Consider the following 27,824-nt stretch of genomic DNA (forward strand, 5'->3'; position numbering starts at 1 on the left):
CTGACCGTAGGCAATTACCGAGCGGGACAGTTCAAAGGCCAGGACACCGGGAAATGTCCCGATGGACAGTCCGCCACTGGACACACACACACACACAAACACACACACGAAACAGGAAACGTTTGTGTTGACGACTCCTCTCAGGCTGTTTCCTGGTTTCAGTTTAGTTTCTCTTTCTCCAGGATCGTGTCGCAGATATTTTTCTCTCCGTGTCAAACTCCGTCTGAAGGTAATGAAGCAGTTTTGAATGTTTTCTTGGTTAACATCAGATGTCAGCAGCTCAGCTCCAACAGAAGCAGCAGAAATCTGCAGCTCCATAAATTCACGTTAATCTGAGTCAGAGCTGAAAGTCCAGAGTCTGGAGGAGGACTAGTATGAAACTGATCCGCCATTTCTAGTCTCTGCGTGATCAGCGCCAGACCTGCTTCCTAAATATGATTTCAACTTATGTGATTATTTCCATCCATGACACAGTCTTTGATTTGAAATCTGTCTCTAGAAGTTTGATCTGCTTTTCTAACGGGAAGCGCTGAAAGTAACTAAGTACTTTTACTCCAGTTCAACATAGAGACGCTTTCTACATGATATACACATTTCTATCTAGAATATAGAAGAGTTTAAAACATGGAATGGACATGAGATATGTTGTGTTCATACGTAAATCTATGTCTGATATCTAGAGTTTTCTATCTAGAAGGTAAATCTATTAAAGACTCAAGTGGTGTTTCTTGTCACTTCCTCAGTATATGAATGAAAACATATTAGTGTGAGATTGTGTTTCTCCTGGTCCCACTGTGCTACATATCTGCTGACAAGACACCACAACATGTTACAAGACAGAATACAAAAGGAATAAATGAACAGAAAGTTTACTAGTATATGAAGAATGTGTCTAAAAATATATACAAGACATTTAATGTCTGTATAAAATATAGAAAGTCTATGAACTGGAAGATAGTATAAAATATATACGTTGATCATGATGGACCTGAGTTTGTTGAAAGTCTCAGTGTCAGTGAACGCATCATGCGTGTCCTCCATGGCTCCATCTAGTGGACGGATAGTAGAAGTACAGCAGCTGATGAATAAGAGCCAATCAGTGGAGGATCAGCTGATCTGTTTACAACATGAATGATTAGTGTTTCAGCAGCATGGACCAGAGAGAGGACAGACTGGAGGGACCTGGATCAGGATCTGGACCTGGACCTGGATCTGAACCTGGATCTGGAGCCAGCTGTGTGTCCCTGAAGAGCGACTGGTCAAAGGACATTTTTGCAGATTTTAAAGGAGGACGTGGTTCTGGTCCAGAGAGGTAAAGTGTCAGTAAATCTGTCTGACTTGAGGAGCTGAGGATAAATAAACGTTGACTTGCTCATGTCTGTTTCATCTCTGCTGCTTAGATGTTGTAGATGTTTCCTCAGAAGATAAACAGATGTTGATGTAAAACAACACAGACACACTGGAAGAAGAAGATAGACAACATATAGATATACAGTAGAACAATCACTAACTTTATACAAGTCACATGGTTTGAGTAACTTGCTGAATTCTTGCTTATTTTACAAAGATCTTCTAAAATGGCCGACACAGTAAGTGTCAGGCCTTAGAGGAGGAGACAGATAAGAGACTGATCTTTGAAGCAGACTAGTGTCTTCAGTCTTTAGTCAGCTGTTCAGTCTGTTTCCATGGAGACAAGTCGTCATTCTGTTTGACTGTGGACCAGAGAGAGAGAAGATGAGATCTGTCTGAGGAGAGGAGGAGCTAAACTAATGCTAAGCTAACCAGAGTTCATATAGACACAGTCTGCACATTAGTATGAAACATTGAGGAAAAGAGTCAGCAGCTCCACGTCTGAGGCCTCGGCCTGCAGGTCTTCTTCATGGTAGAGACTCAGATGAAACTCATCAGCTGTAACGCTGCAGAGGAAGTGGAGCTGGAGAATAAAAACTCCTGGTTCATCTACGTTCTAGTCTTCATGGACACTCGTGACCTTTGGTTTATTCCTGGAAGAGTGAACATTGTTATGTCCAGAAACTAAACTGAGGCAAAGACGTCTGGACTAGAAGACGTTTCCTCCAAGTGTTCAGCTCTAAATGACTGGTGGGGAGTTTAGGTTTTTATCACCTGAAGGTCACATGACTAGAGTCTGTTAATGACCTGATACTCACCTGGACCTGGACCTGGACCCGGAGGAACCTGTTCTGATGAACCTGGTGGTTCTCTGATGATCCATTACTGTCCAGAGTCTCCTCAGATGTTTAGAACATGTGGACATTGTTGTCCCTTGTCCTTCAGGTGTAGGTGGACAGCTGAGTCCTGACCTGAAGACCTTGTTTGAGTCGTAGAGAAGATAAACTCAGGATGAGTTGGGGGGAAGGACATCCAGGCTGTTTTGTGTAGACACTTTGTTTCTAATTGTCCAGTTGTAAGCACAGGTGAGACCACCTTCCACCTGGCCTCACCTTTCAGTACTACTGAAAGCCTCTCGCCCCGTCTAACGAACTGGATGGGCTGATGTGATGCTGGTGGGCTGGCATGGTTCACTTCGAGTCTGCGTGCTTCAATGGCTTCAGCTAGCTTTCGCAGAACCCTGTTGTGACTCCACCCATATTGCCGCTGGGTCAGCGCAGTCTTGCAACCAGAGAGGGTGTGTTGGCTGGGAGACTGGGATTTTGGTGGCCACAAAGTTGGCATGGCTGTTCTGTGCTATACCAGCAGTGCATGTTTTGTTGTAAGTGGCTCTGATCAAGAAGCTCAGCCTTGCTTGGGGCAACTTCCATAGATCAGACCACGTGATAGTACTGTCGGTGACAGCCCCCAAAGTTAAAATAGTGAAATATGTTTGACGTGACAAAAGTTTCTTAATGTTTCTGTCTGGTTTGTTTTCTGTGTGGCTGATAATGGCCTGTCAGTCACTCACTGTGGACTGGTGGACGTTTTACAGTCTTCAGTCTCTGGCTCTGGGTTCCTTCTCCAGCTGATTCATCAGGGAGGCAAAGCTTTATGAAACAGCTGCAGACTGAGCTGTTGATGGTCAGTGGGATCAGCAGGACTAGTAAACCTTTACCACTACAGAGACTCATCTGATTCACTCTTCACATCCACATATCACTCCAGGGACATTTACCTTGTGTTTGTCTCTGTGTGGACGAACATGATGAGAGCTAATAGTTGATGATTGGTCCACAGAGTCCACCAGCAGAGCTCAGAGGTTCTCAGTGGTCAGTCTGCCCAGCAGCATCAGACACAGCTGGACTCCATCTTTCTGGTCTGTACATGTACAACAACTACTTTCCATCATCTCCATGCTGCACTTTGTAGACCAGTGGATTGTCAGTGTGTCCAACATGGATCTGATGTTTGTCTCCATGATTTCAGTCTGCCTGTGTCATTCATATGGTATTCTGTTCCAGCTGCTGGAGGACAACATCATCACTTTTGTGAAGAACCAGCTGAAGAAGATCCACAAGGTTCTGAGTCCAGATTACCCAGAATGCTCAGAGAGTCAGAGGGAGGAAGAGGAGGTGTTGGAGGGTGAGGATGAAGAGCAGAGGAGGAGCAGCAGAGATTTATTTGTGAAGATCACAATCAACTTCCTGAGGAGAATGAAGCAGGAGGAGCTGGCTGACTGTCTGCAGAGCAGTAAGAGGATTTCTCTAAACATTGAAGCTGCTGGAGAAATGGGACATTTACTAATGTCTCCAGAGACGAACCAAGATATATTCACACACTCATTCTTTAGAGCAATGACATGTTGGAATATTTACTGGAGACTTTATTCATTCATCTTATTTCTTGTTTGTTCATTCAGGACTTGAAGCTCCAGTTTGTGGACGTAAAGTTAAATCTGCTCTGAAGGAGAAGTTCCAGTGTGTGTTTGAGGGGATTGCTAAAGCAGGAAACTCAACCCTTCTGAATGAGATCTACACAGAGCTCTACATCACAGAGGGAGGGACTGCAGAGGTCAATGATGAACATGAGGTCAGACAGATTGAAACAGCATCCAGGAAACCACACAGACCAGAAACAAGCATCAGACAAGAAGACCTCTTTAAAGCCTCACCTGGAAGACATGGACCAATCAGAAGAGTGATGACAAAGGGAGTGGCTGGCATTGGGAAAACAGTCTTAACACAGAAGTTCACTCTGGACTGGGCTGAAGACAAAGCCAACCAGGACATCCTCTTCATATTTCCATTGACTTTCAGAGAGCTGAATGTGTTGAAAGAGAGAAAGTTCAGCTTGGTGGAACTTGTTCATCACTTCTTTACTGAAACCAAAGAAGCAGGAATCTGCAGGTTTGAAGAGTTCCAGGTTGTGTTCATCTTTGACGGTCTGGATGAGTGTCGACTTCCTCTGGACTTCCACAAGACTGAGATCCTGACTGATGTTACAGAGTCCACCTCAGTGGATGTGCTGCTGACAAACCTCATCAGGGGGAAACTGCTTCCCTCTGCTCGCCTCTGGATAACCACACGACCTGCAGCAGCCAATCAGATCCCTCCTGAGTGTGTTGACATGGTGACAGAGGTCAGAGGGTTCACTGACCCCCAGAAGGAGGAGTACTTCAGGAAGAGATTCAGAGATGAGGAGCAGGCCAGCAGGATCATCTCCCACATCAAGACATCACGAAGCCTCCACATCATGTGTCACATCCCAGTCTTCTGCTGGATCACTGCTACAGTTCTGGAGGATGTGTTGGAAACCAGAGAGGGAGGAGAGCTGCCCAAGACCCTGACTGAGATGTACATCCACTTCCTGGTGGTTCAGACCAAAGTGAAGAAGGTCAAGTATGATGGAGGAGCTGAGACAGATCCACACTGGAGTCCAGAGAGCAGGAAGATGATTGAGTCTCTGGGAAAACTGGCTTTTGATCAGCTGCTGAAAGGAAACCTGATCTTCTATGAATCAGACCTGACAGAGTGTGGCATCGATATCACAGCAGCCTCAGTGTACTCAGGAGTGTTCACACAGATCTTTAAAGAGGAGAGAGGACTGTACCAGGACAAGGTGTTCTGCTTCGTCCATCTGAGCGTTCAGGAGTTTCTGGCTGCAGTCTACATGATCCACTGTTACACCAACAGGAAGTCAGAGGTGCTGAAGGACTTCCTGGGAAGAAACTACAATAACTCACCTCTGGATGAATTTCTGAACAGAGTCATGATTAAATCCCTGGAGAGTAAAAATGGTCACCTGGACCTGTTAGTTCGCTTCCTTCATGGCCTCTCTCTGGAGTCCAACCAGAGACTCTTAGGAGGTCTGCTGGGTCAGACACTGTCCATCCAGAGACTCTTAGGAGGTCTGCTGGGTCAGACAGAGAACAGTCCAGAAATCATCCAGAGAACCATCAACAACCTGAAGAAGATGAACACTGATAAAATCTCTCCTGACAGAAGCATCAACATCTTCCACTGTCTGATGGAGATGAACGACCTCTCAGTTCATCAGGAGATCCAAGAGTTCCTGAAGTCAGAGAACAGATCAAAGAAGGAACTCTCTGAGATCCACTGCTCAGCTCTGGCCTACATGCTGCAGATGTCAGAGGAGGTTCTGGATGAGTTGGACCTAGATCAGTACATAACATCAATGGAGGGACGACGGAGACTGATCCCAGCTGTGAGGAACTGCAGAAAGGCTGAGTGAGTCCTGATGTGATCATTAACAGAATCAGTCAGTGGAGATTAGTAGTTTAGTTCTTCAGACGTTCTCATTCTTCTTCAAACAGTGTTCCACTTGTTCACTGTAAACATCACAGTCAGTTGTATTTAGTCCCAGATGTTCTCTAGCTGTTTAAAGCTGTTCTTCTAGTTATTGGTTCTTTTCTTTCTATTTCTCTGTCTTCTTATTCTCTCCATCAGTAAGTTAGTTTAGCTGAAGCAGCCTCTGAGGCCTCACGTTACAATGATGAAAGGATATTGAAGGCTGTTTCTAGAGTACAGAATAATCCTGAAGTCAGTGAAGTGGCTCCACATCAACATCTATCTAAAGCTTGTTAAGATCAACATGAGCCACCGTAAACTACTGATCATCCCACACAGAGACTGACCCATCAATGGAGCATTTTATTGACTGAGTTCAACGTTTCATTTTAAGGAGAGAAGTCGAGTCACATGGTCTTGTTTTTACGTCTTTCTTTCTATTTGTTTCCTGTCTAGTTGCTGTAGAGAAGAGTTGAAGCAGGAAATGCTCAGAGGTCTGAATATATAAGAGCAGAACGGTAGAAGTCTGACTTGTTAAAGAGATCTGAAATACACAAAGGTCAGAGTTTAGTTTGACAGATAAAACCCTGAGAACATCTTTGTGATGACTTGATGGTGAAAAGAATTCAACCTGATTGTTTGTTCATTGTGTTTGTGCTGAACAACTAAAGTTGAGCCCGTCCTGTGTCCTCTACATGGAAATACCGTAAATCCTCTAATAGAGGCCCGGGCCTTTATTTGACTCAAGCGCATCGCGGCCCCGGCCTTTATTGGAAGGAGGCCAGAATTAGAGGCAGGCCTCTATTTCTATTTGAGCAAAACGAACTACCAGTAGAATGAATAAAAACAAGATTTTGTGTCTATTTGAACCTATAAAATACTACTTTATTGAAAACGTACAGTGGCTACATAACATGGTAGAACATTAACAACAACAAATACCGGTAATTCAGGCTAAATTCCAGTGTAGAAATATGGTAACAAAAACGTAGCAAACATACTGGTAGTGCATTGTAAACAAAAAAAGCAAAAAAAAAATTAAAATTTACTCCTCGTCGTCCTCAGTTTCCTCCTCCTCTTCATCTCTCCCTGTAGATGCGTGGCCATGTTTGATGTGTTTCCACTGTCATATGGCTACACACCGTCACGGTTTTATCCACTAACCTCATACACGGGATTTAAATGACGCGGGACGTCATTTAAATCCCGTGGCGAGCGTTCCTCCGCTCGCCATGACTACGCTGTGTGTGGACTTAACATGCGCACAATTTTTTTAATTTTTTTTTTTTATAAATCATTCCGCGGATCACGTGTGTTCCGAACCGAAGACATTGATCCGAACGGATCACGGATCAATGATGATCCGTTGCACCACGGATCAAGCATAATGGTGAGGCTGTGGCCTGCCCAGAAAAACGATGGTTCTAATAATAGCCCCCCGGCCGCTATTAGAGACCGGCCTTTATTTACCTCCGCTGACAGCGAGACCGGCCAATATTGGAGACCCGGCCAATAATTGAATACAGGCCTCTATTAGAGGATTTACAGTATTTCACCATGTTCATACTGAATGAGGTCTGAGGTTGTCAAGTGATGGCTTTCATTTGTGTTTGTGTTGGACTAAAGACTAAATGTTCCACTTGTGGACTGAAGCTGACGGCAGCAGGTCGACAGCAGAGATCATCTTTCCAACTGGAACTGTTCACTGAGCTGAACTCAGTCAAAAGATCCAGAGTCCATTAAACAGTGAAGACAGTCCAGATGTTTGTCTCATCCAGATGTCCTCATGATGGGATCAGATTAGGGTTGCCAACCGTCCCTTGAAAGACGGAATCGTCCCGTACTTAGAAACAAAAGTACGCGTCCCGTATTGAGCTGAAACAGGACGCACTTTGTCCCGTATTACCGTGAGAATCCAAAATAGTGTAAAATGTCAATGGAATGAATGAATAACAGGACGCTTTATATGAACATTTACGGTAAACTTATTCCCAGGCCTGCTCTGTGACCAATGAGCTGACAGCAGGAATCCCTCTCATCTCATTGGTCGAGGTACTGTTGCTTGTGAAGAAGATACCAGAAGACAACAAAGCAACAACTTTTCATCACACTTTCTGTTTGCACTTTTCTTATTGCACTATTACAAGAGGAATGTTCTGCTTTCTATTGTTTTATATTAATTTATACAGTTTTAAGTTCAGCAGGACAGGTTTCTGTTTTATCCTGTTCATCTGCACATTCAACTAAACAAAGGTCTGAGAGAGATGATGAGAATGATTGTTTCCTGTCAAACACAGTCAGAGAAGATGAGCTGAACCACTGATGTGGAGACAAAATGTCCAACAGGATGTGTCCAACTGTCCACTCATCAAACCCATCATGTTCATAGAAATGTCGTCTTCCATTATAACAGATTTTATTTATTTGTCTCATGACAGACTTTATAGCTGTGGACTCTCAGAGAGTCACTGTGAAGTCGTGGCCTCAGCTCTGAAGTCCAACCCCTCCCATCTGAAATATCTGAACCTGAGTGTAAACAACCTGGGGGATTCAGGAGTGAAGCATCTGTCTGCTGGACTGGAGAGTCCAAACTGTAAACTGGAGACTCTGATGTGAGTTTTCATTTATTTTCTTCTCAGGCTTCTGAAGAATGGAGATCCAGTTTAGATGAGTTCTCTTGTCAGGACTGTCAGATAGAAAAGGAGCTCAAAGAGTTTAAATGAAGGAGCATCATGTTCCTGAACATCAGCAGGTATCTCCTCAGTCATCAGACGTGCACAGGTACGGGCTATTGTTGCTCAGGAAACAGCCCGTTTGCCCTTAGTAGCTGAGCTGCCCCTCTGGAGAGAGTGCCTTTTGTTTTTGCTGTTGTGTCTACATCAATACAATGAGCCCATAACTGGTAAAGTAGAAGTGTTCATTCATTCATTCATCAGCTGTAACAGCTTGTTCCTGTGGTTGAACAGGAAGTGATAACGTGATCACCAGAGGTGGGAAGTAACGAAGTACAAATACTTTGTTACTGTACTTAAGTAGATTTTTCAGGTGTCTGTACTTTACTTGAGTATTTCTTTTTCTGATGACCTTTTACTTTTACTACATTTGTACACAAATATCTGTACTTTCTACTCCTTACATTGTAAAAACAGGCTCGTTACTTTTTTAACCTCCTCGGATGACAAGACGTAAAAGACGTGACATGATGGGACATGACTAGAGCATCGGACTAGAGAAGGAAAGTCAATGATGTGCTCATAAAATGAGCTGCCTGTTGGTGATACCTGTTGACCTGATGCTGATGCTGAAGGTGCCTGTTATCAATCCATGGAAATTCAGAGGGGACTGACAAACTGAGCCCAGAATTAGACCAGTCGCTTCATATTTAGTAAAAAGGTGATCTATGCACATGAACACAGTTCTAAAGATAAATACCCTCTGATACCCTCCATCAGCTCTACACCTGTGTTCCTGTGTTCTTCTTCTACTGGGTTGAACAGGCAGCCTGTTGACAGCGTTGCCAAGTCAGCTTATTATAAGTGACTTTGGGCTTTTTTTCCTGTAAAGTCTCTTACAAATATTGGTAGTCACAGGTCGTGTTTTTTTGGGTCTTGTTTCTAAAGTGTAGTTGCTTATTTAGGCTTGTTCCCAGATCCATAATAAGTTGTCAAGCAGATATTTTCATTATGTACGGAAGCCCTAAACGGCCATGCATTCATACATTTTATTTCCTCCGTTTTCCCGAGATAACGATGTGCTGCCTTAAAATGTTAAAATGTTAAGTTAAATAAGTTAATAATTGAGCAGGTTAAAAGTCTAAAAAGTCTATATTTCTTGGTTGGAGAAACCGCGTCAGAGTGAGAGCTCCTTTCTTTGGTTTAGAGAAACCGCGTTGGTGTGAGCGCTCTTTCATTTCATTTCCAGCTATGTTGTGCCGTGTTGTGTTTACCTGCTGCATGCGCCGCTGAGTCGAGTTAGCTCAGAAGAGCAAAGCAGACGCTAATCATTATTGTTGAAGTGTTGTCGACGCTTTTTCCTTGGAAAATAATTATCTGTAAGAGTTACTGTATATGTAGGCAGTTGTTAAATGCTTGTGTATTTTTGTGAGGAATGTTTGATGGAGACTTCATTTCTTATGTTGGCGAAAAACGTACTTTGCTAGCTTTCAGCAGATGCTAACTCATTCATTTTGTCTTGATTAGAGATGCTAATTGAAATGTACTTATACATTGCTTTGCTTGTTCAGTGTTTAACAGTTGTGTTTCTATCTGTAATAATTTTCAGTTTTACGGGAGAAAAAATAACAAAGAGGACTTCATTAAAGGACGAGAAAAGTCCAGCCTTGTTGTTTATTGAAGGACTTTCATTCGTTAGCTGACTGTCTAGCTGTGCACAAGCATACGCACTGCGAGGGCAGTACAAACGAGATAACTTCATTTGTTTTCCCGAGATAATGATATAATTAATTCTTGATCTGGAGATGATGACAGTGTGATAGGTGTCTATTGTCTGTAATAGCAAGGCATAATGCTATTTCAGCCTGTGTCAGGCCTTGATTGAAAAGATATGTGACGCGGTTATCAATATGCTCCTGCTCCTCTGACATTGCTGCACTGAATGATGTTTCCTGCAATGATTTAATATAGCCTACTACAATATTGTTTTGTTTTCTCGAGATCTCGAAGTAATCTCGGGAAAACGGAGGAAATAAAATGTATGAATGCATGGCCGTTCTGCACCTCCATCCTGCTTCTAATTGGCTCTGACCCAGATGGTAACGAGTACGAGTCAATCAGAGGCAGAGCAGGACAATCTGTTTGTTTCTAGTTAGGACGTTTAATTGAAAATACGCGTGGATGATGGTGGGCTTTAGGAGAGGTTTTGAGGAACAAATGCCCGGGACAAAGTGGTTGAAATACTGTAAGAAATATATCAAAGACTGGGAGAAATATAAAGTTCCTGAAGCTCAGGGAGAGAAAACATAAATAAACTGTGAACCGTGGGCTTGTTTTCACAGGCCTGGTTGCTTATTTGTCTCACGAGATCTGGCAACACAGCTGTTGATCAGTTTGAGCTCTGCTGCCACCTAGTGACTGGAGGCTTGTGTATCGTTCAAGCATCAATAAAGACACTAATACTGACCCTCCAGTTTACAACGTTAGCAATGCTATGAGAACACACCGTTTTGATAGTTTATAGCTAACGCTAGCTAGCTCTCGGTTTAAAAACCGGGAGCGCTGGTGAGAAGCTCATGGAGTAGATGTGCTTTCAGGGGGCTCTTCCGTGCCAGTGGTAAAATTATTATTTTGACAGTATTATACATAATTTCATCAGCCTCTGGAGAAACTGTGAACACTGGGGGCTTAACCAGTTATGTTTATGCAACGACATGCCGAAGAAGTCGCCCAAAAACGTCGAGTGGCCTGGACCTTCCTCAGCTTCTGCTAACGTTGATGCTAACAGTGCTAGCGGTAGCCGGCTAGGTCATGATTCAGGCGACAGCGACACTGAACATTTGCCTTTAATCTGGGAGAAAGTTTCTGTCAAGATCCTTGAACATATCAACGGCAGGTTTGATAAATTAGAGCAAACACTAGAGGTGGTGCAGAGCTCTCAAAGAGAACTACTGGAGAAGGTTGAAACGGTGGAAGAGCGAGTTCTGGATCATGAGAACCACATAACCTGCTTGGAGAAGACGGTCTCTGGCCTGAAGGACGAGAACAACGCGCTCAAGTTCAAAATGGATGACCTTGAAGGCCGGTCCCGTCACAACAACATTAAGATTATCAGCATTCCTGAGCATGAAGAGGGGGTAAACCAACAGAATTCATCGAGGCATTAATTACGAAGCTTTTCAGAGAAGACATCGTTGGGTCACCGGTGGTTATCGACCGGGCGCACCGGACCCTGCGGCCGCCGCCCACAGCTGGAGCTGAGCCTCGCTAAGCCATCATCACCAGGGTCCACTTCTATCGGGAGAAGGAGCTCATACTTGGCCTCCGGAGGGAACGACAACTGGAGTACAAAGGCAACAAGGTGCTTATTTTCCCGGACTACACGCCCGATGTGATGCAGCAGCGGCGTGGATACACCGAGGCCCTGGGGATGCTGCGGGAGACAGAGAAAGGGAACGATGGCCGGCCAGCCACGGTTTTTTGGTAGAAGAAGAAGAGAAGACATTTGGAAAAACTTTAAATACATAGAAGTGGAAAATAAAACCGAATGTCTTGTGGTGAAAGATAGGGAGAAGTGCGGCCACAAAATCGCAGGGAAGAACACAACAAACTTGAAGAGACATCTCAAGGCATTACATAAAGAAATTGAGGTAAGTCAAGACATTAACGTAACGTTACTTTCTATTTTAGAAAGCTCATGCCAACTCATGAGGCTGTGGTGAATGTGTCTCATTTTAACGTTAGCCTGGAGCTGAAAACGACTGAGCCAAACATATGTGACTAGCCTTTGCACTTGACTAAATGTAGACTAAATGTCATCAGTTTTCGTTGACTAAAACTAGACGAAAATAGTCATGGATAATTCTGACTAAAATAAGACTGACTAAAAAAATGCTCAGACTTTTAGTTGACTGAAACTTGACTAGACTAAAAAGAGTATGAAAATGACTAAAACTAATAAAAACTAAAATGACAGCTTGACACAAAGACTAGACTAAAACTAAAATTAAAGCAGGCCGCCAAAAACAACACTACTCAGTGGTAGGATAAAGTACACAGGCTGCTGTTTTATCTCTTGACGCCCAGAAGACATTTGATCAGATGGAATGGCCGTACATGCTGAAGACACTGAAGCAATTTGGATTTGGAGAAATTTTGATTGAATGGGTGAAAATAATTGACCTTAAACCAGTATCTTCTATTCTCACTAATTCAGACACATCTCAGCCCTTTGAGTTACAGCGGGTTGTGAGGCAGGGCGTCCCTCTTTCTCCTCTTCTTTCTGATATCACCTTGGAACCACTTGCTATAGGTATAAGAGGTCACCCAGGTATTCATGGTGTAAAGTTTGGTGATGCTGAAAGCCTTGTTAATCTGTATGCTGATGATTTATTGATTTGTTTATCAGACCCAATGGTCTCAGTTCCCAACCTCCTGGATTATAGAAAATCATTTAGTAGATTGTCTGGGACACAGTTAACTGGGACAAGTGTGAGTTCATGCCATTGACTAACATGTGTCCTACTTTCTTGAAATCTTTGCCATTTAAATGAGCTACTACTCATATTAATTATCTTGGCCTTAAGATCTCCAGAAACCCCAAACTTTTACTGGAATTGAATTCTTTGGACATGGTGGATGAACTTAAAGCCAGTATTAGAAACTGGAAGTTGCTCCCTCTCTCAATGATTGGCTGCATTAATGCCATTAAAATGGTTGCACTTCCAAGGTTCTTGTATCTCTTTCAAAACCTCCCTGTTTATTTACCATAACATTTTTTAAACAACTAATCCAAGTGTTCTATGAACTCCAGATATCAGTTCATTCAGTTTAAAGTCATACATAGACTGCATTATTCCAAAACTAAACTTAATAGAATATGTGGATCAGTGTCTTCCATGTGTCATAGATGTAACAGAGCTGAAGGTTCACTCTCACATTTGTTCTGGTACTGCCCAGCACTGGACAACCTTTGGAGCGACATATTTAACTGGTTCTCTAGGCAATATAAAATAAATATTCAACCGGACTGTAACCTGGCTATCTTTGGTTCTTCTGGAAGGATATCAACCCTCCCTTCCCACTGTGAGCAGGTTCTCAAAACGGGCACGGTAGCAGCCAAAGAACTGATTTTACTTCATTGGAAGTCTCCATCAGCGCCTTGCTTTAAGAGGTGGCTCCATGAAATGTTTTTTGTTTCTAGGATGGAACAGATTCACCTTAGCAGATGGAGTGCACCAACTTTTTAGGAGAAAGCATGGAAGCCATTTTGGCCTTACTTGATGAGACCTAAATGAACAGTCTGTGAATTAGACTGCAATGTGGTGGTGGTTTACGTGTGTAACCTAACCTGTTAGCTGTCATACGTCAATCATTTCATTCCTGTGTTGTCATTGGTTATCAAAGTCACGAGCCCATCAGAGTCAATGAATTGTGTAAGTGAGGGACTAATGGTGCAGGTTAGTGTGATGTGTAGTGAGCATGCAACAAGAGAGACAGACGCTATGGACCAGAGAGCTAAGACGGAGGCTTGGTGGTGTGGGGAGCATTTAAGTTTAGTGGTGGAGGTTGACTACTCGTTGGTCCTGATATAAACTTCTGTGTGACCTGAAGAGGTGAATATGATGCGTCTGCTTGTATCTTGTTCTATATCTAACTGTTCTAGTGTAAAGGGTTAGGGTTAGAGTTCTAGTTTTCAGGCCCCACCGCACACAAGCTTCATCAACAGACCTGCAACGGTTCAAATCTCATTAATAGAGTGTGTTTATAAATGAATGTGTGTGGGCCACAGGTTAATATTGAGTTTAGAGTTGTGAATTAAAGCACACTGTTTTAAAGGTGACTTGAAGATCCTAAAGAGATCAGAGTTAGTTTGAAGAGTATCTTACAAATAGTTTGGTCTTGAAGTTAAAGGAAAGGTGTGAAAGCAAGAGAACCTGAGGATTTTATTTTGAAAACCTCTTTATTTACATATTGCATTTTATTTTTACTGGACAATCAAAACCTTTACATTTTATTTCATTTTGTAAATAAATACCTGAGGAGGAGGATTATTGCATTTAAAGTAGAGTTGTGGTCATTTATTAAAGTAACCTATATTATTAGAGTTACGTACGTTATAAAAGTGACATATAAAATAGTTGTATCTTTCTACAAGGAGCCCAGGCCCAGTCTCATAGTATTAACCACTCTAGCTTTATATTTAACTACATGGGACCTGGGTTACATATGTTTTAGTTCAAACTGTTATTAAAAGTGTTAAAATAACATTTCATGAAGGTTAAAATAGTTTGATGAATGGGTTAAAAATGTAATAAATAAGTTTGAAATGTTTTTTTAAAGACACAGAAGTGCATTATTAAATCTTTCATTTTATTTTGAAAGAGCTCATGGTGAGAGAGGAAGTACCAATGGAGAAAGAGGGTAATACTGGTCCCTGATTGGTCACAGGTGTGTGATTGGTGGGGTCAGACCGGAAGAGAGAGTGAGTGTAAAAATGAACTAGAGCAGCCTTTCTCAAACTGTGGTACGCGTACCACTAGTGGTACGCGGGCTCCCTCTAGTGGTACGCAAAATAATACTTATACTAAAATAAAATAAAATACATTTAAAAGGTGAAACACGATTTAATATATGAGAATGTATGAAAAAAAAAACTATCAACCGATGACAAAAAATGGAAGGAAATTAAGACAATAAATAAGTTAATAATTTTAAAAATCCGCAAGTGTTTCTGGGTAACGTTAGCCGATATATGTAATATTCCCGCCGTTACAGGCGCCGTTTGTAGCTGGGCTGTGATGGGAAGATGGTTTAGTTACCGTAATAACAAGGACTTTAAAAATGAAGCGTACGACATAACTATTGTCGTGGCTTAAATCAAAGACAGACGTGCAACAGGAGATAACAACAACCGAAGAGGAGGACGTGTGTGAGCCGAGCACAAGCGCGAACAGTGATGCCAGTACCAGCACCACAACATCTGCTACTGTTAGCAAAAAACGCAGTGCATTTTAATTGATTTTTTTATTTAAGTAAAGTTTATGATTTTCCAATTTTAAACACAGTGTTCCATCTGTGTATGATTGTTACCGTGGCCAACAATATTAAATAAACTTGTTAAATAAAACTTTTAAAATGTTTTTCATGAAAACTTTGGCCTACTCCGCTACTGTACTTTAATGTTGGTCATTAGGTGGTACTTGGAGAGCCAAGTATTTTCTCAGGTGGTACCAAGTGTAAAAAGTTTGAGAACCACTGAACTAGAGAATGAACGAGAACGAGAGCCGATCGGAACGAGCGCCGACGAGTCACCTGGCAGTAATGTAATGTAATGAGATAAAGTGGTAGTTTCAGTATCTAGAGGACTGTCTGCTCCACATTCTGGACCTGGACAGCTGAGCTACGCCTGATTGGGGACAACTAGAGACATTTCTGCTCCAAGTTTCTTTGGAGTTGTGCACGTTTCGCTAGCTTCTTCGCGTCATTAGCATTCGCTAGCTAAGTGAATGGAGCATTAGCCGCTGCGTAGCTAAAGCAGCTAACTCTGTGGCTGAGCCTTGCTGTTTCTACACGGGACCGTGAGGATTTATCTGGAACACTGCCGGTACCGGGACAAGTTGTCGGTCGGACGTCGTCTCAGGCGGGTTGCCTGTGGAGACTCCATCTTTCTTTCACCTGTCTGCTTCCATATTGGGCCATTACCTTCAGCCTCGCCCTTTCATCACAGACTCGGACTGGATCAACTTCATTTAAATCACCAGTGTGGGAACACTTTGGTTTCCCGGTGCAACATAACGGTGATGGCACGCGAGTGGTGGACCGGACAAAGACTGTCTGCCGACGATGTTTGGCGGAGGTGCGGTACGTCGCTGGAAACACATCAAACATGCTAACGCACATAAGACGGCATCACCCCGATATGTCTGTCACTGGTGCGAGGAAAAAAAACGTGTGTGCAACAAGTTAGTTGAGTTAGTTTCTTCTAATCAAGTTACCAAAGTTGCCAGTTGCTACCTGACTACCTCAGTTTATCCCTACAATAAATTGTGCTTTTTCTTTTCCTCTGTATGAACAAAATGAATGAATGGTATGAGAACCCTCCTAATGCATTAGTTGGATGTTTTATTCTAGTTTTTACTTTTACAACAGGAGGTGGTTTTTAGTTTTTTCACTCTATTGGTGTCTGTTCAAAATCAATGAATAAAGCTAGTTTTCTACATGTGTGAGTTTTTGTTTCTTTGTTCCTGTTGGACCGAACCGTGACTTGTGTGGACCGTTCCACCCCTATCATTAACAGAGTTCTTGGTGTCACTAATCATTCTTTCTGTCCATACTGTCTGTGGAGACGTCCCCTTCTAGTCTGACTCCAATGAGACAAGATGGAGGACAACATCCACAGTGTTGTTGTGTGGATGAATGATTGTAAAGTTGATCTTCAACTCATCTTGTTCTTCAGCACATCCAGTCAGTATCTTTGTGTTTCCACAGTGTTTCCTGCTGAGCTGCAGTGGAGGGACAGGAACTCAAAGAGGAACTTTGATTAGTGTCAGTCAGACTGCTGAAGCTTCATATTAGTGTCAGCTGAACAGTGGAGTTGTGTTAGGAAGAGACCACTTCACAGTCAGTGTGGACAGCAGGAATCTGAAGAACTCTGTAATGTCCATATGACATGTGACTGTTGTTGGAAGACACACTTGAACATGTCAACTTGTCCTTTAACATTTGAATGACACAAACCTCCTGAGACACCAAATCCAGGAAGAAGAAGGTCCTGGAATCAAAGAACTCATCAACAGTTTGTAGTCCAACATGTGTGAGGAGGAGATATTGATCCTGTAATGAGGTCAGCAGCATCTTATTGATCTGTGTTGACATGAATAGTTGTCTGAATGTTGTGCTGACGTTTGGATGATGTCTGTAGAAGGCTGACATGATGAAGATCCACAATAACACAAGGACAAAGTCACTCTACTCATTTTAGAGAACAGCTCATTGATCAGGACACATTTCAGACCTCAACACATCTGATTGATTATCAATCATTTCATCTTTTATTCTTTATTCAGATTGGTGACCTGCAGTTTGTCAGAGATCAGCTGTGATTCTCTGGTCTCAGCTCTGAAGTCCAACCCCTCCCATCTGAAACATCTGGACCTGAGTAGAAACAACCTGAAGGATTCAGGAGTGAAGCAGCTGTGTGGTTTTCTGGAGAGTCCAGACTGTAGACTGGAGACTCTGGGGTGAGTTCACTGTCTGTTACTGTTGTAGATCTGATATGTTTAATCAGCAACTGAATCTAATTTATTTTATATAAAACTTTATTGTTCCTCAGAATGAAGACAAATACAAACTCATTTAAATAACTGTATAATGTTTAGCTTCATTCCTGGTCAACACACACATTGATGAGGACACATTTAAAACCTCAACACATCTGATTGATCATCAATCATTTCATCTTTTATTCTTTATTCAGATTGTGGAGCTGCAGTTTGTCAGAGATCAGCTGTGATTCTCTGGTCTCAGCTCTGAAGTCCAACCCCTCCCATCTGAAACATCTGTACCTGAGTAACAACAACCTGAAGGATTCAGGAGTGAAGCAGCTGTGTGGTTTTCTGGAGAGTCCAGACTGTAGACTGGAGGAACTGAGGTGAGTTCACTGTCTGTTACTGTTGTAGATCTGATATTAGGGCTGGGTGATATGGACCAAAAGTCATATCCTGATATATTTAGGCTGAATATCGATATACGATATATATCCCGATATGGAGCTTTTTCAGGTTGTGGATGGCTTACGACTGGGGCTTCTGCAGCGTGCAGTTTCACACACTCTTCGTACTGCAGTTTGTGCCACTGTTTTAGGTGGTGAAAAAGATTTGTAGTGCTTCCACCCTTTGCTGTATCTTGTTCATGGCACTATCTACATATAACCAGGGGTCGCGTTAGCCCAATATTTTCCATCATTGACCGTTTTTTTAAACCTGTGACAGAAAAATCTGAAGGCCATCTGTCATTTTGACAGATTGCAGTTCACACTCCTGACCACTTGGTGGCGAGTGACGTTGTTAATCGTCTCTTGTCTCTAATCACAGTTTTCATTTCAAACATCATGGAACTTTTATCAGGGCACGATTTCCTGGTCCAGCGATTATACTGATGCACACGTCAGAGCTCTGCTAACCATAGACATGTATACAATATATATGTATATATGTCTATGTCTATGTGGCTAACGGCTACCAGAATGGAGGAATCAGATGAAAGCACGTTGCTAGGACTGATGAGTTTTGGTGCAAATTGTGCAAAATAAAAGAGTTAGCATACCACTGAAGCCACAGGGGAGCCTCAGGGGACACAGGGGACATGTCCCCTGCACTTTTTCCAAAGACCGTTTTGGTCCCATGCACTTTTTACCGTCCAAAAACAATGTTACGCTATCCACCTTATTCCATGAGCCCTTGTGTGAATTATGGATGAGACTTCCAGTACGAACCGGAAGCGGCGTTTTTACATGCTACCTGTCAGCGCTAATCCACTTTCTCCGACTACTACGAGACGTAAACCATGTGGGAACACCAGCTGTCACAGCTCAAACAAGGCGACATTACAGTCCTGCTGCCTAATAATATAGAGGGGTGGGAGGATGACATGAAGTGGCCTAAAATAACATACAGTGGCATAGTTAGCTACTTAACTCTGCCGCGTCGGGGAGGCAATGAAGAATCCAAAAAGCCCTGAGATGCATCAGTACCTGCACAGTTATAAGGCTGGACGCGTTTTATTCAAAGAGATGGTGGGACACAATCTTGTTTACCTTAAAGCAGACGTAGAGCCCAGCCAAAGTCTTAAAAGTCCCTCATCACCAAGCCTTGGTATTAGTGTCATCATACCATCCTTTGGAAGGTATATGTTGATTGTTCTGGTAGTTTGAATGATCATTTTCATTGCTTTTAATGTAGGGCTGCAACAAACCATTATTTTTGTAATCAATTAAATGTCAATTAGTCAATTAAATGTAATTAAAACTATACAAAGGGGCCGCTATCATAAGTTTTCTTCTTCCTGCTCCTTTTTACTTTAAGAACTTTAAGAACTGAAGGTCAGTTAGTCCAGAAAATTACAAAAACTTTACAAAAACCGCCCCAGGAAAGGAAGACCAAGAGTCACCTCTGCTGCTGAGGATAAGTTCATCCAGTCACCAGCCTCAGAAATCACAAGTTAACATCACCTCAGATTAGAGCCCAGATCAATGGCACACAGAGTTCTAGTAGCAGACACATCTCTACATCAACTGTTCAGAGGAGACTGCACCAATCAGGCCTTTATGGTCAAACAGCTGCTAGAAAACCACCACTGAGGAAAAACAACAAGCAGAAGAGAAGAGAGTGTGTAAAGCAGTAATCAGAGCAAAGGGTGTCTACTCTGAGGACTCTAAGATATGATGTTCTGCCAACCTACTGTAGTGATGTAATGGTCTGAGAGTCCCTAATGTTTTGTCAGTCTGTGTCTGTAATGCTATAGTGGGAGGGGAGGTGGGGGGTTGTTGTTACATGGGGAAAGGTGAGAAAACTGGTTGGCGCACTCCTCACTCGGAGGAAGCTACAGTCCAAACCGTACGTCCCACACAAATCAAACCAACACCATCTGAAAGCCAACAAAAATCCCTACGTTTTTATATATTTTATATCAGTGTACCTCAAAAACTGTGGCCACCCCGTAAGATTGAAACCATTTTTTTTTCGAATTTTGAAGAAAATCTGCTCCCTTTCTTTTCCAGCCTCAAGCGGTCACTCGATGAACTGCAGTTTTTTGCACAACTAAAAAGTCTAGCTCAACCTCTGCATATAACGTCATTTTGTTGCTCATCTGATACTTTGAATCTGAACCATCTCCAAATTACTGAGCCACTGCTTTTTCTTTTACTAACCAATTTCTCCTCCACACACTCTGCAGACGTTGTTGCTCCTCCTCTGTGCATGAAAGAGGAGGGACGGGGGGAGCAGTGCAGAGAGCTCCGGGTCAGCAGCTTGATGGAGCAAGGATCACAGCGCTAATTTGAACTATATCCATATACCAGATATAGTTTAAATACCGTATCACATTAAAACATAGATCCATATATTTATTAATGTGATATATCGCCCAGCCCTATCTGATGTTTAATCACCAACTGAATTTAATGTATTTTATGTAAAACTTTATTGTTCCTCAAAATGAAGACAAATACAAACTCATTTAAATAACTGTATAATGTTGAGCTTCATTCCTGGTCAACACACACATTGATGAGGACACATTTAAAACCTCAACACATCTGATTGATCATCAATCATTTCATCTTTTATTCTTTATTCAGATTGTGGAACTGCAGTTTGTCAGAGATCAGCTGTGATTCTCTGGTCTCAGCTCTGAAGTCCAACCCCTCCCATCTGAAACATCTGTACCTGAGTAGAAACAACCTGAAGGATTCAGGAGTGAAGCAGCTGTGTGGTTTTCTGGAGAGTCCAGACTGTAGACTGGAGGAACTGGAGTGAGTTCACTGTCTGTTACTGTTGTAGATCTGATATTAGGGCTGGGTGACAGTGTTGGGTATAGTTACTTTATAAAGTAGTTAGTTAGGTTACAACGTTACCATCAATTAAAAGTAATCCGTTACTTTACAGCGTTACCTATGAATAAAAGTAACGCGTTAGAGTACTCGTGCGTTACCAAACATTAAAAGCCGTTTGCAGCGCCTCACACATGCTGCAACTCAGCGACACAGACACACAGCCTCCTTTAAATGCACAGAGAAGTCCTGACAATGAATAACGTCAGTCATCCAACCAAATGAACTCTGCAGGATAACAATACCAGGAAAGACAGTCAGCAATATGCCACAGATCGTTTTATTCATGAATTATGTTTTGATCAGTTAGAACATATGATCAAATCTCAGGAGTTTCATTTTGTTTGCTACTCATATACACCTACCCAGCCCAGGTAGCCTATATATGAGCACCTAACAAGATTAGGAAACTCCTGAATTAGTTTAACCTGAATGCAGTTATGAAAGTGCATTTAATTGAGCTTAAGTAAACACAATCTGAGGTAAACAGGTAGCAGATTCACATCCATTAAAAATGAACGACCAGTCAACGATCTAACAGACATTTTTACAGCTGCCTCTATGTCAAACAAAAATGATAACAGGCCGAATAACACAAACAATAAAATGGCTCACTGGCACACAGGCAAATGACAAATAGCCTAATAGCTGAACTATGAAAATACTATTCAAGTGTCACAAGCCTAAATTCACTTTACCATCGTCCACTTCCATTTACTCTTCAAAGTAGTGATTAAAACGTAGCAGAAGAAGATTTTAGAAACGTCTGTGTGACAGTCGACTTCTCTCAGGAGTAAGAACGAGACTCCTGAGGCTGGAAAGCCTCTCCACGGGTGCACTGGAGGGTGGTGGAGTATTGAAGCACAGAAATACTGTCTTGATCCTGGGGAACTTGTTGAACATATCGATCTCCACACCTGACTTAAAACACTCAGCAATTTGAGTGTCCACTGACTCTGAGACCTGGCTGTCCTCTGTAAATGAAAAAAAGTCGTCTCCTCCGCTGAATGAACAATTCTCCAACCTGCCTGTGATTCCTCTTCCATTTTCAAACTGTCATGTAACATCATCAGTTTGTATCATCAGATTCCACATGTACGCTTTAGTCAGATATGTGTATCTATGACAGATGGATGTTTATCTTGCTGTTCTCTTCTCTCTTTCTTCTGTCTGTACCCGGCTGGCCTTAGGCAGATGGTTCCTCCATATGAGCTGAGTTCTGTTCAAGGTTTCTTCCTGTTAAAGGGACTTTTTCCTGCCACCGTCTCCTTCAGGCTGCTCTGGAGGTTTCAGGCCGGGTTTTGTTTTTTATTGTTACTGATGCTATATAAATAAAATTGAATTGACAGGTGCAGGTGACAGTTCCTCCAGCAGTGGATGCTCCAGCACACGGCACTCGGCAGCAAGCAGCACCTTGGCAGCGTCTTTTTTAGCCTCATCCTTTACCCAGCACAGTTTGAGTTTAGGAATGGTCAGTGCAGCCAGCAGGGCCTCCTTGCTGTCCAGCGTGGATGCAAAGCGTCTCTTTATGGCCTGCAAGATATAGGCGTATTGAAATTAGTTTAAAGCCTGCAGTGTAAATCTCATCAATGTTTGTTTGATATGAGGAAAAACAAAAAACAGACGAAAAAAGCTCAACTACCTCAACTATGACATCAGGCAGGCCAGATTTCATCCAGGAGAGACTGTCTTTTAGATCCAGTGTTTTAGCCATCAGGGCCTCCAGTGTCGGCAGGATAGTTCCATAAAAGCAGTTCTCCTCCCCTTGAAGAATATCCAGGGCCATGGCCAGCGCTTTGAGAATCACGCAGTACTCTTTAATAAACTGCTGTTCCCTGTCTGTAATGCACCTGATGCCCAGTTGGGTGCATAAGTTCTGCAGGTCAGTGATGGGGATGTCTATGACCCTGCACAAAGCCTCATGAAAAGAGTCCATCTGGTCGTCGTGGCAACCAGCAGCTTTCTCCTGCTGAATGTTTCCACAGTTTCTGATGCTAATGTTGATCTGCTGGCTTTGGTCCAGAGTGCTGAACATTTAGCGATGGCTCTCCTGTTACTGCTCCAGTGTCACTGTTGGAAGACAGCCATTTCTCTCTGTCAGTGGTGGAGATGAGATTCAGACTGATCATACTGTCATTGCCATCACCATCACAGCTGGACAGTACATTGTTTAGATCCTCCAAAGTCACACTTTCATTCCCATCTTCCTCCTCCTCTGTTTCTGAGTCCGAGGCCGTTTTGTGAAACACCTGGAAAGCCTCAACAAAACTAGATCCATAGTCAGTGACCGTGGCTGTCACTTTCCCACCAAGGCCATATGACACATGGATTTGTTCAATCTCCCCGGTAGTTACGTCATACGTGTGCCGTCCTCTCACCCGCCTACATGCGACTGCAGCTTTCTCCAGCTTCAGAGTGAAGGGATGTATCCAGTGTGCCGTCATTCCCATGAAGCTCTTATTATTAGCTGTCCACAAGTCTGCCGTGCTAGAAACATATTCCAGATCTTCAAAGGTTGTTTTCAGTTCTTTCTCCATATCTAGGTAGGATTTGTCCAGATAGCTTGCAAAGGTTTTTCGGTCAGGCACTGTTCCCTCTGTGTTACGTGTCGTTGGGATTTTACTCATTAGTTTAGGGAAAGATGGAGACTCCACAGTTGTAACTGGAAGCATCTCCTCAACCACATAACCGGCCACAAGCTTGTGAACGTCACTGGTAGAGACAGTTTTAGCTGAGGCTGAGCTAAAACCCAGACGCTGTTGCTTTGCAGCTGGTGCACCACCGTGGTCTTCCTCAGCAGGCTTTGCTACCAGGGTGATAGAGTGGTGCTTGGATAAAAGATATTTTTTTAAATTGGAAGTGGAATTTTTTGCCATGGACAGAAGCTTTTCACCAACGCAGAGTGAGCGTTTTACCGTCATGTTGTTCTTGTCCTTTTCACTGGGGAATTGAAAATAATGTGCGTACTTCCACGATTCAAAAGCTGTCCACACACACACACACACACACACACACAGGTAACGTAGGTCAGCAGGTCACAGACGCATCATCACAGCGCTGCTCCTCCACTGACACATCTACAGGTGGCACAGTACTGTCTGACAGAAAGCAGCTGGAGTCGGAATTTTTCTTTCCTTATCTGGAGAAATTCTTAAAGTAACGGATTACTTTTTTTAAAAAATGACGAAGATGCTGATTACTTAACGCACGAAACTAACACGTTACATTACAAGTTACACGAAAAAAGTAATTAGAGTACTCTAATGCGATACTTTGTAATGCGTTACCCACAACACTGCTGGGTGATGTGGACCAAAAGTCATATCCTGATATATTTAGGCTGAATATCGATATACGATATATATCCCGATATGGAGCTTTTTCAGGTTGTGGATGGCTTACGACTGGGGCTTCTGCAGCGTGCAGTTTCACACACTCTTCGTACTGCAGTTTGTGCCACTGTTTTAGGTGGTGAAAAAGATTTGAAGTGCTTCCACCCTTTGCTGTATCTTGTTCATGGCACTATCTACATATAACCAGGGGTCGCGTTAGCCCAATATTTTCCATCATTGCCCGTTTTTTTAAACTGTGACGGAAAAACCGTACGTCCCACACAAATCAAACCAACACCATCTGAAAGCCAACAAAAATCCCTACGTTTTTATATATTTTATATCAGTGTACCTCAAAAACTGTGGCCACCCCGTAAGATTGAAACCTTTTTTCTCGAATTTCTAAGACAATCTGCTCCCTTTTGGAGCCAGCCTCAAGCGGTCACTCGATGAACTGCAGTTTTTTGCACAGCCGCTCAAGCTGAAGCCTGTTTCCCTTAGTTTAGCCCCGCCCACAAGCTCCTCCATTGGCTCTGCCGTCTCTTGTGTGATTGGCCGTCCCCGTTGTCACTCCACCTTGCTGTCACACCGGTCTGCTAGTCTTTGGTCAGGAGTCCTTGTTAATCTGCTACTGTAAATTGTTCCTTTGTTCTGCCTGGGTCACGTCAGCTAGAAGGATTGGAATATCAGAGCTTTCATTTACATTAACCTTTGAATCGGTGTCCATGTGTGTATGTGTGTTTGGTAATTAGCCGCAGCCAGGATGTCTACAAAAAGAAAAGTGGACATAAGAGACTTCTTTACAAGTCAAAGTGGAAGTTCCTCAAAGAAATGCGTTGCAGCCATCCTGCAACACCTTCACTGGCTCCAATAAAGCAGCAGATCCACTTCAAGATCCTCCTCATCATTTACAAAGCTCTCAATAATCTTGTAAAGTCTATTAGTTTGATTGAAAGTGCTGATAAATCAAACTTCTCTCTGACACTAATTTCAAATCAAATGTAATACTTGACTACTTCCACTGAATAATGGACATTTGATTCAGTTTCTCTCCACCTGTGATGCCAGTTTGACCTGCCCACCACTGGGTGCTGCTTTGTAAATGAGCTCTGTTTACCATAGATTCCATAAATAAGTGTAACATTGGTGGTACTGAGTTGGAGTGAAGTTGACTAACAAGGTGAAACACTGAATTGGGTGATAATGTTTAGCTACATGCTTTACAAGAAGTCAAACCAAAAAAGGGAACATTAAAGTTAAAAGTAGCAATAGAAAACTAGAAGAACTACTAGAAAACACAGTCAACTGAAAGATTAGAGTTTTATTAAAAATACTTGTGTCCCCCCCACCTCTGAAATCAAAATGTGGTCCTTGACCGAAGCACTTCAACCCTACGGTACCGTCTGAGAGCTCTTAGCGCTTAAAAATCGATTATGATGGGATTTTTATGACCCTGTCAGTCAAAATGAGAGACAACTAAAAAGTCTAGCTCAACCTCTGCATATAACGTCATTTTGTTGCTCCTCTGATACTTTGAATCTGAACCATCTCCAAATTACTGAGCCACTGCTTTTTTTTTTACTAACCAATTTCTCCTCCACACACTCTGCAGACGTTGTTGCTCCTCCTCTGTGCATGAAAGAGGAGGGACGGGGGGAGCAGTGCAGAGAGCTCCGGGTCAGCAGCTTGATGGAGCAAGGATCACAGCGCTAATTTGAACTATATCCATATACCAGATATAGTTTAAATACCGTATCACATTAAAACATATATCCATATATTTATTAATGTGATATATCGCCCAGCCCTATCTGATATGTTTAATCACCAACTGAATTTAATGTATTTTATGTAAAACTTTATTGTTCCTCAGAATGAAGACAAATACAAACTCATTTAAATAACTGATTCTCTGGTCTCAGCTCTGAAGTCCAACCCCTCCCATCTGAAACATCTGGACCTGAGAAACAACCTGAAGGATTCAGGAGTGAAGCAGCTTCTTGATCTTGTGAAGAGTCCAGACTATAAACTGGAGACTCTGTGGTGAGTAGAGGGTTCCAGTCAGTCCATGCTGCTTTCATCAGTATTGTCCTAAACACAGTTAGTATCAAAGATCCAGTGTTTCCTGTAAACCTGCAGCTTCTCAGTGAAGCTGTGAGAGGAGAATGGAGACAGGCTTCAGGATTGGACAGAAAGACAGAGAGAGAGACAGTCAGCCAATCAGATGAGCCAGAAGCTTGTTGTGATCATGTGTTTGAGTTGATGTGAAGACGACTGTTGTTGTTGTGTTGATGTGTCCAGGAAATAAAGCTGGATTCCAGCTGACAGCCTTCCAAGATGTATAGAGACAGTGGTGGTCATTCATCAGATCTGATCAACAACTGATCACAGCTCTGAGATCAGTCTGACTGAAGCCTGCACATCACAGAACCAGCATTACATTTAGTAACCATGAGCAGAGTCATCACATGTGTCATTAGTTTGATCAGATCTCTTCAATGACAGCCTCCATGTTTATTAGTCAGCTGATCTTTGTTTAAATGGAGCAGCAGTAAATCCATCACTAAAGTGTTGGTTCAGTAATGAAGCGTTCAGGACTCTCAGCAGTTTATTAGTCAAATCTGCAGAGGAAACAGACTTGATGCTAAAAGTCTCTGCAGGTCTGTGTGTGTTCACTCCAACACGTTAACATGAAGCTGAAAGGAAGCTGGCTGAGCTCCACAGCTGCTCCACTGCTGCTCTGAACAGGACTGAAGTCCCTGCTGCTCTTTCTACTGGATGTGATGATGAAGGGAGACTCTGGAAACACTCCTTTACCTCCTCTCTTCTTTCTCCTCCTCTCTACAGGTGGAAGTAACAGTAAACAGGACGGTGTGTGTGTTGTAGGGATGTAACGATTACCGGTATGACGATAAACCGCGGTAAAATTCCCGACGGTTAGTACTACCGTTTCAAATGTTAATGATCGTGAAAACCGTGATTGATTACCGTAACTGATTACCGAAAAACTCAGTGATACTGCTCATTTCCTGAAACAGCGGCACCTGAACGGCACTCACAGAAGCAGGCGCATGCGCAGTTTGCACTGTCTGCAGCGTTGCCAACAGCGACTTTCAAATCCTCTTGGTGAATTTTTCTTTTTTTTTTTTCTTTTGTCAAAAGCGACTAGCGACAAATCTGGAGACTTCTGGTTCTTGGAGACTCTGATGTGAAAGCACATATCGGTTCAGTTACTGTCCTCAACAAGCAGCGGGTGCTGCCGTGAGCCCCTCCCCCGTGCCAAAGCACTCACAGGCGGTCAGTCTCACAGTAGCCCCGCCCCCGCGCAGCAGCGGTCAGAGCAGAGAGGAGACGCACGGCACTGCAAACGAATGGCGCATGCGCAAAGCTGCCGCTGATCGCGCCCTCGTTTACAGAGCGGGATGTAAATGTTTCTTCACTGTCACACTAAAATAAATAATAAAATAATAATACATTTAGATTGTTCATTTTCTCAGGTTAAAACCGTATA

At 42.7% G+C, this 27,824-nt stretch overlaps 1 pseudogene across 1 annotated transcript; it reads left to right on the forward strand.

Moving 5' to 3' along the window:
* The first annotated feature begins 743 nt into the window (after positions 1-743).
* Positions 744-27,824, forward strand: LOC311509916 (protein NLRC3-like; annotated as a pseudogene). The gene is made up of 10 exons (XR_014699949.1): positions 744-1,312; positions 3,190-3,268; positions 3,414-3,642; positions 3,812-5,639; positions 8,138-8,311; positions 17,440-17,613; positions 17,850-18,023; positions 20,730-20,903; positions 26,187-26,356; positions 27,161-27,824. The product of XR_014699949.1 is annotated as a protein NLRC3-like (transcript).

This window comes from Chelon labrosus (assembly GCF_963514085.1).
Source record: "Chelon labrosus genome assembly, contig: SCAFFOLD_31, whole genome shotgun sequence".
In the NCBI taxonomy this organism is placed as follows: domain Eukaryota; kingdom Metazoa; phylum Chordata; class Actinopteri; order Mugiliformes; family Mugilidae; genus Chelon; species Chelon labrosus.